This window comes from Lissotriton vulgaris, chromosome 9 (assembly GCF_964263255.1).
Source record: "Lissotriton vulgaris chromosome 9, aLisVul1.2, whole genome shotgun sequence".
NCBI classification, from domain to species: domain Eukaryota; kingdom Metazoa; phylum Chordata; class Amphibia; order Caudata; family Salamandridae; genus Lissotriton; species Lissotriton vulgaris.
The window spans coordinates 21079525-21092651 of record NC_141697.1 but is presented as its reverse complement, the minus strand read 5'-3'; positions in this window follow the sequence as shown (position 1 = coordinate 21092651).

Below are 13127 nucleotides of genomic sequence, written 5' to 3'. Positions count from 1 at the left end.
GATGCAGGCAGAGAGGGAGATGGTGCAGGCAGAGGGGAGATGGTGCAGACAGAGTGAGAGATGGTACAGGCGGAGGGGAGATGGTGCAGACGGAGGGGAGATGGTGCAGGCAGAGGGGGAGATGGGGCAGGCAAAGGGTGAGATGGTGCAGGCAGAGGGAGGGATGGTGCAGGCAGAGGGAGGGATGGTGCAGGCAGAGGGTGAGATGGTGCAGACAGAGGTGAGATGGTGCAGGCAGAGGCAGAGATGGTGCAGGCAGAGGGAGAGATGGTGCAGGCAGAGGAGGAGATGGTGCAGGCAGAGAGGGAGATGGTGCAGGCAGAGAGGGAGATGGTGCAGGCAGAGGGAGAGGTGGTACAGGCTAATGGGAGATGGTGCAGGTGGAGGGGAGATGGTGCAGACGGAGAGATGGTGCAGGCAGAGGGAGAGATGGTGCAGGCAGAGGGAGAGATGGTGCAGGCAGAGGGAGAGATGGTGCAGGCAGAGAGGGAGATGGTGCAGACAGAAGGAGAGATGGTGCAGGCTAATGGGAGATGGTGCAGGTGGAGGGGAGATGGTGCAGGCAGAGGGAGAGATGGTGCAGGCAGAGGGAGAGATGGTGCAGGCAGAGGGAGAGATGGTGCAGGCAGAGGGAGAGATGGCGCAAGCAGAGGGAGAGAAGGCGCAGGCAGAGGGAGAGATGTTGGAGGCAGAGGGAGAGATGTTGGAGGCAGAGGGAGCGATGGTGCAGGCAGAGGGAGAGATGGTGCCGGCAGAGGGAGAGATGGTGCCGGCAGAGGGAGAGATGGTGCAGGTGGAGGGGGAGATGGTGCAGGCGGAGGGGGAGATGGTGCAGGCGGAGGGGAGATGGTGCGGACAAAGGGAGAGATGGTGCAGGCAGAGGGGAGATGGTGCAGGCAGAGGGGAGATGGTGCAGGCAGAGGTGAGATGGTGCAGGCAGAGGGTGAGATGGTACAGGCTACGGGAGAGATGGTGCAGGCAGGGGGTGAGATGGTGCAGGCAGAGGGTGCGATGGTCCATCCGGTAAGTTGTGAGGGGGTGACACCATGTGATACCCGCACCGGGTGACACCAACCCTAGTGACGCCACTGCTCACCTGTGATAAGGAGAGAAGCCAGTACTGTACCTTGTAGCCCAGTACTGAACCACAAATGTAATCACAACCGTGTTTGCTAGTAATCTACATTTCTGCCATAGGAAACCATTGACTGTTTTTTTTGTGAAATTTCTTCTGTCTACTTTGGAAAATTACAAATATTCCTTAAAAATTGTACCTACTACTGAAACGTAATTGCTTATCTGTTTTAAGTAGAGACCCCAGTGCTGGACTTAGGAGCCCAGTCCTGGATTACCAAAGTAACGAGAACGTACTTTAACTGCAACTTGATTTTCCTCCCATTGGATAACATTGGCAGATTTTCATTGAAAAGTTTTTAAGTGTGAACTTTTGAAATAGCTTTATATTCCTTAAAAATCATAGCAATAGCCAAATCGTTTTTGCTAAACTGTTTCCAGCTTAGACCCCAAGACTGACCTACTGCAACCATTGTACCTATTATTTTTACAAAGTTTATTGCTTTTTTGCAAAGTAATTATATGCGAGTAATCATATCGAGAAAAGTACATTTTTATACCTGTTGGTTCTAAAAATAAAACAACTATATCTTTTGATAGAAAAACAATTGGCCTAGAGTTCACTCCTTGAGTGTGTGAAACCTTTTGCTGACTGAGTGTGTACAACAAATGCGTTACACTGTCGTCTGGTACTGCCTTACTGCTCGACAAAGCTACCACTGTAGAGAGTAAGGTCACACCTGGCTTTAACCTCTGTTATACCGCTGGGGTTTGTGGACTCTATACACACGGTACCTTATTCTGGTCTAGTATATATAGAGCCACTTTCTCACACCCACAGAAAGCTTCAGAGACCTGGGCAAATCCACATTCTGACCCTAAATCTTCAGCACCGACAAAGGACATTGTACCAGTACAACAACTTCCAACAGATGCTTCGGATCCGAAACAAGGCTCTACATTGACCCGGAGACTGGCAAAGTTGTCGCCAAACCTAAAAAGAGAAAATTGGACACTTCAGAAGACCCTGAAAAACCCATGAAGCGGAAAGAGATGGGCACTAACACTACTCCACATCTCTCTCCTTCTCCAGCTGATCCAAATCTAATTTCTCCAGCACACTCCCCACAACATACATTTTCACCTCAACCACATGATGATGAAGATGACTATAGTGATGTGGGTGGGAATGGAGATCCAGATAAAGATGATGACGCAGATACCGTTCCTCACAATCTAGATCCTATGACGGTTACTACACGGATCCCGACCACACAATGACCCCGACCTATATCCCTCTAGGCCATCACCACCAGATGACCATATTGGGTTTGTACAACTCCTTAATAGAGCTGCTCAGTACCACGGGCTACAGATACACTCTGACCCCTTAGAGGAAGACTTTTTTACTGGAAACATTTACACCCACACAAGTCCACACACACTCTGTTAAAACATGCACTAGACTTTTTTAAAGACCCCGTCAGAGCCAGGAATCTTAACACCAGAATAGACAAAAAATACAAGGCAGCTGCCAATGACCCAGTGTACTGTAAAGGTCCGGTCCCTCTAGATTCTCTTGTAGTGTCTAATATACACAAGAGGGCAAATTTACAAAGCACGGGCGACACCCCTCCTCCTGATAAGGGATCCAAACTTATAGACGCATCTGGAAAACGCGTTGCATCACAAGCTGCAAGTCCTTGGTGCATTGCCAAAGCTCAAGCTTTGTTTGCCAGATATGACGGAGCTCTCGATGATGAGCTTGAAAAGCTGATGCAACATCTTCCTGACCAATTTAAAGACAAAGCTAATGACCTTCTACAGGTGGGAAAATTAATAACAAATACGACCTTCAAATGTGCACTTAATGCAGCTGATACTGTCTCTCGGGCTAGTGGAGAAGTGTGGCTCAATGGTTAGAGCGGCAGATCCTGATGCAGAGGTCTAGCCCGGGACCAGGGTTCAATTCCCCGCCTCGGTGGGTCTTGGGCTCAATTTCCCCGGACCTGATATTCTCGCCTCGGTGCCTATTCTAATCATGGGTCCCACTCTGTGACTCTGGGCAATAACTTGCTGAATCTCCACAACGGCCCCAGCAGTGCTTGGATGCCTGGCTTCACCTTGAGGGTGCCCACGAGTGGGCATTTTACAGGGACAAGTCAGGAAGGGTTCCACAGCGGTATGCGTACAGCGCCAAGACACCTCAGGGTATAAGTGCGCTATACAAGTACGAATTCATTTAATTCATACCAGCGTTTTGTTGCGCAGGCACGCTGGGCTCAGAGTCTCCGGATTCAAACCGGAAGTGCAGTCCGCTATTCTTAATCAGTCCTTTGACCAAGAGCATCTTTTTGAGCCCTGGGTGGGACTGACTCGCTCTCACGAATGCCCGCTTCACCCTGTATTTAAAATTTCTCCCATGATACGGAGACGCTGTAAGCCCGCTGCAGGACACTTGCCAGCTTTGGTAGGGGCAGCGCTGTTTTGCCCCTCGGGGCCAGACTCCCAACGCCATCAATAAAATAAATAAATAAATATTGGCTACGTTTAGCCAGGCTTGGCTTGTAGTCACAAGTACTGTACTCTGAGTTTAAGGAATTGCGGCATTGGCTTTCCCTTTGGAAGTATATTCAAGTCCCAGAGAGCACTCCGTGTCCAGTCTCTATTCTAAACGTAAGACCACAAGCACCAGCATGCAAAGGGGATACGTTTCGCACTGGACACACAGCAGCATGCAGTTTCTGTAACTAGGGAATCATTTCATTATTCTTTTTCACTTTTATCAAAATCGAATGCCTCCACCTCATGCAGCTTCAGCTTCATCGGTCAGTGTTCCCAACACACAATCCAGCAGCTTCCCCACTCATACCACCCCTCCCAGTAATTACCACAGCCAACACACCCTAAACACCTCCTTTGTAGTACAAATTGGAGCCTCTGGAGGGGTCTTCCTGCCTCGCACTCAGCCATGCCTATCCCTTTAATATTCAAGGGTCCAGACCCCGCAGGATGGAGTATGCAGGGCCGATGCAGACCCCCTAGGCAGGGCTTGTGAAATAAACCAAACAATGACCTCTCCTGGTTCACATGGAAACCCTCCCTGCGAAGAATTTGGAGCATTCCTTGCCATGGAATCCGAGGCCACTTAACAAGGGGGCTTGGGGACTATTTAGTAGAATGAGCAACGCTGACCCTCTTAAAGCACAAGGCAACTGTATTATGTTTTTATTGCACTGGTTAGAGGAAAGTACCTCAGCGTACTTTCCGCAAAGATGTACACATCTGCAACACAACTGTTTCTGAGCCAGGGAAGGACAGTACAGAAGAATATAGCATCTCCTTAGGTTCCCACAGCAAAGCACTACAACATCTGTTTATAGCTGAAAACTATGTGCTCGGCCCGTCATACTCCTGAGGTCGATAAAACGTGTACCATTTCTTCGGTGAAAATAAACATTTGTTACATGGCGCCAAGAAAGTCCTGAGTGTGCTTAAGCTTTACGGATACAATTTATTTACACAAGAAAGGATATTGTGGCGAAGGAAAGAACGAAATACAGAAATAAAAAGACAGTGAGATCAAAAAGAGAAAGAAAGCAAAATAGACGTGCAATCAGATAATGAAAGAAAAAGAGAAACGGCAAGAAAGGGATAAAATTAGACAATCTGGTAAAGAAAGATGCAAATAAAGAAAACTAATTAAAACAAGAAAACCAAGCGCTCGCCATTCCCGCTGTTTATTTTTAAAATTAAAGCGAGATTAAAAAATAAACACACGGTGCCATGTCTCCTTTTTTGTCCGGCCCGTTCGGACTGGATCGCACAGCTTGTTTACATAACACACCTCCTTGCACTAAGAAACTTTTTCACGACAGCTGTGAAGCAGGCAATCCAGTCCGGATGGGCGGGACAAAAAAGCCAAAAGGAGGCACCCCAGAAAGCTTATTTCCAAAGGCAGGCCACCGTTTAGCATAAACGGTGACGCCAGCCAATGGAAATAAGGGGCGGGGCTTCAAGCCCTTTCCTAAAACTCATTAGCAATAAATCTCGACGAGCGTTGCTGCCCATGTGCGCAGCAATGCTAGGCGGGAACTAAAAAGGATACGGAACCTGCCAAAGCCATGGGAGCCTTGCAAACCCATAGAGGTTCTTTTCATCACTCCTTCCACAGGGCTGGCTCCAAAATTATTGGCTCGGAGCATCCCTCTTCTTCCTATAAGAGCCCCAATCAAAATAATTCCTCCAGAGAATACTTTCGTGGAGGGTACAGAGGCAGCAATGCTAAGGGAAGAGGTCACGGTAACAATACCCGCAACTCCCCTACCACCAAGCAGTGACTTCCCTTCCCCCCGATCATCCCACTCCTGTTGGGGAATGCCTCTGGCAGTTCCTACCTGTCTGGAATTCCATCACAACAGACAAGTGGCTAAGACAAATTATCCAGTATGGTTATATCCTGGAAATCACCTCTCCCCCACCCCACCCCCAAATATCTCTCCCAGACAACGTCCAATGTCTTCAGAGCATCTGACTCTTCTAAAACAAGAGGTTCTCTCCCTTTTACAAAAACATGTAATAGAACCAGTCCCCTTGCCTCATCAAGGCACTCCCTCTACTTTCTAATCCCAAAAAAGGACGTCTCTCTCAGGCCAATACTGGACCTCAGACCGTTAAACCTCTACATTCAGTCTGACGACTTCCACATGGTCACTCTACAACAGGTGCTTCCACTGCTTCAACAAGGCGACTTTCTCTCCGCTCTACAGCTAAAGGACGCCTACTTTCATATTCCCATTCACCCCGCTCACAGGAAATATCTCAGGTACGTGGTGGACGGTCAACACTATCAATTCAAACACATTCCGTTTGGCGTGACCACAGCACCCAGAGTCTTCACCAAGTGCCTCGCAGTAGTAGCAGCTCACTTACGAAGACAACACATTCACGTGTTCTCTTATCTGGACGACTGGCTCATAAAAGCCAAGACACACAGCTCTGTGTACAGCACACACACAAAACAATTCAGCTGCTTCACAAATTGGGATTCACTGCGAATCTCGCCAAATCCTATCTTCAACCATCCAACACACAACAAAAACTAGGTGCTACAATAGACACTTCAAAAGCTTTAGCATATCCCAACCCTCTCAGGATAAGCAGTATGCAAGCTCTAATATCCAAATTTCAACCTCAACACTCATTACCAGCCTTAGCGTTCATGCAGTTGATCGGGATGATGGCCTCTTGCATTCTCATCGTCACTTATGCAAGACTCCAAATGCGTCCCATACAGGAGTCGTTGGCAGGTCAGTGGAACCCGGCTCAAGGTCAGATAACAGATCTGGTATTGATGGACTGCCACACACATCGCTCTCTGCAGTGGTGGAACACACAAAACGTTTCCAAAGGGCTGCCGTTCCTCGACCCGGTTCCGCTGATATAACAGCAGACGCATCGCTCAACGGCTGGGGAGCTCATCTTCAGAACCATACCATCCAGGGTACATGGACCTCTCGTCAAAAACAACACCACATAAATTACCTAGAACCAGGTCTCGAGTTGGGGTACCATGCATGTGGACGGCGTCCCCCCACTTATTTTACCGGGTGGACGCCGTCCCCCCTGCCAAACAGCTGGACTTCACTCTTTGGCGATTCGGAGCTCACAGCACGCTGCTCATGCACTGACTTCTCAGATGCAATCGCATCTAAGGGGTGTGCGAGGGGAGGCAATGAGCCCGATGGTGCAAGCCACCTTTCGTGACGTCACTTCCTGTCGTGACGTCACTTCCGGTGACAGCGTCTCCCCCCCCACTTCTTTTGTTAGGACTTGTGCCCTGCCTGGAACTACTGGCAATTATTCTAGCACTGAAATTCTTTGAACTCCATCTAGTGGGCAAAGCTGTCCTAGTCTGTACAGACAACATGACAGCAATGTACTACATACACAAACAAGGAGGGACACACTCTCTACAGCTTTCCCATCTAGCTCAAAGCATATGGAAATGGCCATTCTGCAAAAGATATATCTTCTTGCACAACACCTCCCAGGGGTACACAATCAGATTGCAGATCTGCTCGGTCATCAAACACAGCAGATCCACGAATGGGAACTTCATCCTCAAGTTCTTCTTCCATTCTTTCGCATGTGGGGCCAACCAGAAATAGATCCGTTCGCCACCCATCAAAACACAAAATGTCCAAGCTTTGCGTCTAGATATCCACACCCATTGTCCAAAGGCAATGCGCTATGGATGAACTGGTCAGACACATTTGCTTACACTTTTTCACCTCTCCCACTAATTCCGTTAGTGGTTCGGAAGCTCAAACAGCATCCCCTCAAAATGATCCTGGTTGCTCCAATATGGGCCCGACAACCATGGTTCACAACCGTCTTGGAACTATCAGTAGTTCCTTATCAAAAGCTGGGCCTCTCCCCCGAGCTTCTCACTCAGAACCATGAAGAGATAAAGCATCCAGATCCCAATCAACTCAATCTTGCGATCTGGCTCCTGAAGTCCTAGAGTTCGGCTACCTTAATCTCCCGCCAGACTGCATGAACATCATTAAAGAATCTAGACGTCCTACCACAAGAGGATGTTATGCAGCAAAGTGGAAACGATTTGTAATTTACTGTACAAATAACAATCAATCCACTAGATGCTTCTATTCAAAACATTATATGTTATCTCTTACACCTTCAACAATTTAACCTAGCAAATACATCCATAAGACTACATCCTGCTGCAATAGCAGCTGATCTCCAAAACAGACCACACTTACCTCTGTTTAGAGTACCCGCTACTAAAGCATTCATGGAAGGACTTAAAAGAATAATTCCACCTAGAGCTCCACCCTCTCCAGTATGGAATTAAAATATTGTTCTTACTAGACTCATGGGTCCCCCTTTTGAACCTCTGCACAAATGCGAACTACAGTACCTCACTTGGAAAGTAGCCTTCCTCGTTGCTATCACGTCTCTCAGAAGAGTTAGTGAACTCCAGGCATTAACCATACAAGAGCGGTACAAAAGAGGGTGGTGATGGACGGAGCATCTGAATCAATCAAACATTCACACCCAGTCAAAAGATCTGGGTTTAATCTATCACCGTTCTTTAGCCCACTCCGCCACCCCAGTTCAGACATGGCTATATGCAAATCAGTCTGACCCTGTGCCTCATGGGAACAGTCCAGCCCGAACTGCCAAGCCATGTCTTCCCTGGACCGGAAACAAGCTTCTGAGGACCAGTTTCTGGTATTTCAGCCGTCTTCAGCCCGGCTTGCTTGAATCCAGGGCGAAGTGAGCAAGGGACTCACGTCTGAGCATACCCTGCCACACTTATGGCGGCCAAAAGCGGTACAAAAGGGGGTGGTGATGGACGGAGCATCTGAATCAATCAAACACTCACACTTCCCTGAAGACGGCTGGAATGCCAGAAACCGGTCCTCGGAGGCTTGTTTCCAGTCCAGGGAAGACATGGCTTGGCAGTTCGGGCTGGACTGTTCCCATGAGGCACAGGGTCGGACTGATTTGCATATAGCCATGTCTGAACTGGGGTGGCAGAGTGGGCTGAAGAACGGTGATGGATTAAACCCAGATGTTTTGACTGGGTGTGAGTGTTTGATTGATTCAGATGCTCCGTCCATCACCACCCCCTTTGGTACCGCTTTTGGCCGCCATAAGTGTGGCAGGGTATGCTCAGACGTGAGTCCCTTGCTCACTTTGCCACTGGATTCAGGCAAGCCGGGCTGAAGACGGCTGGAATGCCAGAAACCGGTCCTCGGAGGCTTGTTTCCGGTCCAGGGAAGACATGGCTTGGCAGTTCGGGCTGGACTGTTCCCATGAGGCACAGGGTCAGACTGATTTGCATATAGCCATGTCTGAACTGGGGTGGCAGAGAGGGCTAAAGAACGGTGATGGATTAAACCCAGATCTTTTGACTGGGTGTGAAAGTTTGATTGATTCAGATGCTCCGTCCATCACCACCCCCTTTTGTACCGCTTTTGGCTGCCATTAGTGTGGTAGGGTATGCTCAGACGTGAGTCCCTTGCTCACTTTGCCACTGGAGTCAGGCAAGCCGGGCTGAAGACGGCTGGAATGCCAGAAACCGGTCCTCGGAGGCTTGTTTCCGGTCCAGGGAAGATATGGCTTGGCAGTTCGGGCTGGACTGTTCCCATGAGGCACAGGGTCAGACTGATTTGCATATAGCCATGTCTGAACTGGGGTGGCAGAGTGGGCTAAAGAACGGTGATGGATTAAACCCAGATCTTTTGACTGGGTGTGAGTGTTTGATTGATTCAGATGCTCCGTCCATCACTACCCCCTTTTGTACCGCTATTAACCATACAAGAACCATTTTTACAAATCCATCATAACAAAGTGGTTCTTAGGCCTAACCCAAAATGTTTACCTAAAGTCGTTTCTACCTTCCATATTAACCAATCTGTTGAACTCCCAGTTTTTTTTCCACAATCCGACTCAGTGGCAGAATGGGCTCTTCACACGTAAGAAGTTAAAAGAGCAATACTCTACTCCATTGAAAGGATAACATCCATTTAGGAAAACTAAACAACTCTTGGTGGCATTCTCCCCACCTCATAAGGGCAATCCCATTTCCAAAGCGAGTATTGCAAGGTAGATTGTTAAAGGCATCCAAATATGCCATCTTAAAGCCAAACGCACACTAACCATTCCCCCTAGACCTCATTCCACACGCAAACTAGGGGCTTTTATGGTATTCTTAGGGAACATTCCCCTAGATCAGGGGTACTCATAGTACGGCCCGCGGGCCAGTGGCGGCCCGGCAAGCCTTCCCTGGCGGCCCGCGGACCCCCGAGACATCATACCTGTGTTTCCCGAGTATTTTTTTTTAAAGTGTCTGCAGCAGCGAGAGAGACTCTTGCTGCTTTGTGGGGGCTGACGGGGGGCGATCCTAGGAATGGGCAGAGTAAAGCTGCAGGGGCCTAAGGAGAGGTGAAATACAAAGGCATTATTAACATGCAAATGGTCTTTTAATGACCTGTGAAGTGCTCGGGTGCGGCTGAGAGTGTGTGTGTGCCCCGGCTGGCACACAGGCAGGGTGAGGTGACAGAGGGAGTGGGAGGGAAAGGGAGGGGGAGGGGGACGGAGAGGGAGAGAGAGAGAGTCAGAGGGAGTGAGTGAGAGGGAGGGAGGGAAGGAGTGAGAGGGAGGGAGTGAGTGAGAGGGAGTGAGGGAGAGGGAGTGAGGGAGAGGGAGTGAGTGAGAGGGAGTGAGTGAGAGGGAATGAGTAAATGAGTGGGAGTGAGTGAGTGGGAGTGAGTGAGTGGGAGTGAGTGAGTGGGATTGAGAGGGAGAGTGTGAGAGGGAGAGAGGGGGGAGAGAGGGAGTGAGTGAGGGAGTGAGTGAGGGAGAGGGAGTGAGTGAGGGAGAGGGAGTTAGTGGGAGTGAGTGAGTAAATGAGTTGAGTGAGTGAGAGGGAGTGAGTGAGAGGGATGGAGTGAGTGAGAGGGATGGAGTGAGTGAGAGGGATGGAGTGAGTGGGAGGGAGGGAGGGAGTGGGAGGGAGTGGGAGGGAGTGAGTGAGAGGGATGGAGTGAGTGAGCGGGAGTGAGTGAGAGGGAGGGAGGGAAGGAGTGAGAGGGAGGGAGTGAGTGAGAGGGAGTGAGGGAGAGGGAGTGAGGGAGAGGGAGTGAGTGAGAGGGAGTGAGTGAGAGGGAATGAGTAAATGAGTGGGAGTGAGTGAGTGGGAGTGAGTGAGTGGGAGTGAGTGAGTGGGATTGAGAGGGAGAGTGTGAGAGGGAGAGAGGGGGGAGAGAGGGAGTGAGTGAGGGAGTGAGTGAGGGAGAGGGAGTGAGTGAGGGAGAGGGAGTTAGTGGGAGTGAGTGAGTAAATGAGTTGAGTGAGTGAGAGGGAGTGAGTGAGAGGGATGGAGTGAGTGAGAGGGATGGAGTGAGTGAGAGGGATGGAGTGAGTGGGAGGGAGGGAGGGAGTGGGAGGGAGTGGGAGGGAGTGAGTGAGAGGGATGGAGTGAGTGAGCGGGAGTGAGTGAGAGGGATGGAGTGAGTGAGAGGGAGTGAGTGAGTGAGTGAGAGGGAGTGAGTGAGTGAGAGGGAGTGAGTGAGAGTGAGAGGGAGTGAGTGAGAGGGAGTGAGTGAGAGAGAATGAGTAAATGAGTGGGAGTGAGAGGGAGGGAGTGAGAGGGAGGGAGTGAGAGGGATGGAGTGAGTGAGAGGGATGGAGTGAGTGAGAGGGATGGAGTGAGTGAGAGGGATGGAGTGAGTGAGAGGGATGGAGTGAGTGAGAGGGAGGGAGTGAGTGGGAGGGAGGGAGTGAGTGAGAGAGAGGGAGAGAGTGAGAGTGAATGAGTGAGTGGGAGAGGGAGGGAGAGGGAGTGAGTGAGTGAGACGGAGAGGGAGTGAGACGGACAGGGAGGGAGAGGGATTGAGATGGAGACAGAAAGGGAGAGAGTGAGAGGGAGGGAGTGGGAGGGAGGAAGTGAGTGGGAGTGAGTGAGAGGGAGGGAGTGAGTGGGAGAGAGTGAGAGGGAGGGAGTGAGAGGGAGGGAGTGAATAAGAGGGAGTGAGTGGGTGAGAGGGAGTGAGAGGGAGGGAGTGAGTGAGAGGGATGGAGTGAGTGAGAGGGATGGAGTGAGTGAGAGGGATGGAGTGAGTGAGAGGGATGGAGTGAGTGAGAGGGAGGGAGTGAGTGGGAGGGAGGGAGTGAGTGAGTGAGAGAGAGGGAGAGAGTGAGAGTGAATGAGTGAGTGGGAGAGGGAGGGAGAGGGAGTGAGTGAGTGAGACGGAGAGGGAGTGAGACGGACAGGGAGGGAGAGGGATTGAGATGGAGACAGAAAGGGGGGGAGTGAGAGGGAGGGAGGGAGTGAGTGGGAGTGAGTGAGAGGGAGGGAGTGAGTGGGAGAGAGTGAGAGGGAGTGAGTGAGAGGGAGGGAGTGAATGAGAGGGAGTGAGTGAGTGAGAGGGAGTGAGAGGGAGGGAGTGAGTGAGGGAGTGGGAGGGAGGGAGAGAGGGAAAGGGAGGGAAGGAGAGAGAGGGAGGGAGGGAGGGAGGGAGAGGGAGGGAGTGAGAGAGTGACAGAGTGAGAGTGAGTGAGAATGAGTGAGAGGGAGTGAGTGAGTGAGTGAGAGGGAGTGAGTGAGAGGGAGTGAGTGAGAGTGAGAGGGAGTGAGTGAGAGGGAGTGAGTGAGAGAGAATGAGTAAATGAGTGGGAGGGAGTGAGAGGGAGGGAGTGAGAGGGAGGGAGTGAGAGGGAGGGAGTGAGAGGGATGGAGTGAGTGAGTGAGAGGGATGGAGTGAGTGAGAGGGATAGAGTGAGTGGGAGGGAGGGAGTGAGTGAGAGGGAGGGAGTGAGAGTGAGTGAGCGTGAGAGGGAGGGAGTGAATGAGAGGGAGTGAGTGAGAAGGAGGAAGTGAGCATGTGAGAGAGAGGGAGAGAGTGAGAGTGAATGAGTGAGTGGGAGAGGGAGGGAAAGGGAGTGAGTGAGTGAGTGAGACGGAGAGGGAGTGAGACGGACAGGGAGGGAGAGGGATTGAGAAGGAGACAGAAAGGTAGGGAGTGAGAGGGAGGGAAAGGGAAGGAGACGGAGAGGGAGGGAAAGGAAGGGAAATGGAGGGAGAGGGAGGGAAAGGGGTGAGACAGAGAGTGAGTGAGAGGGAAGGAAATGGAGGGGGACGGAGAGGGAATGAGAGAGAGGGAGTGAGAGAGAGGAGTGAGACAGTCGGAGTGAGACAGAGGAAGACAGGAGAGAGGGAGGGTGAGAGGGAGAGAGAGATAGAGAGAGGGAGGGAGACCGAGAGAGATGTGTGTATGCCGGGACGGCTCAGTGGACGAAGGCGTCCGCTGCAGGGACCTATGATCAACCTCATGGTCAGTTTTATGTTGTTGCTCTAGCCCCTCCCCCTCTGACCCTGCGCCCCCCACCGATGCGGCCCTCGGACACAAACCAAACTGTAAATTTGGCCCCCGAGAGAAAGTTTGTGAGTACCCATGCCCTAGATGATATCTGCAAAGCAGCAACTTGGTCTACACAAGACACTTTCACAAAACACTATT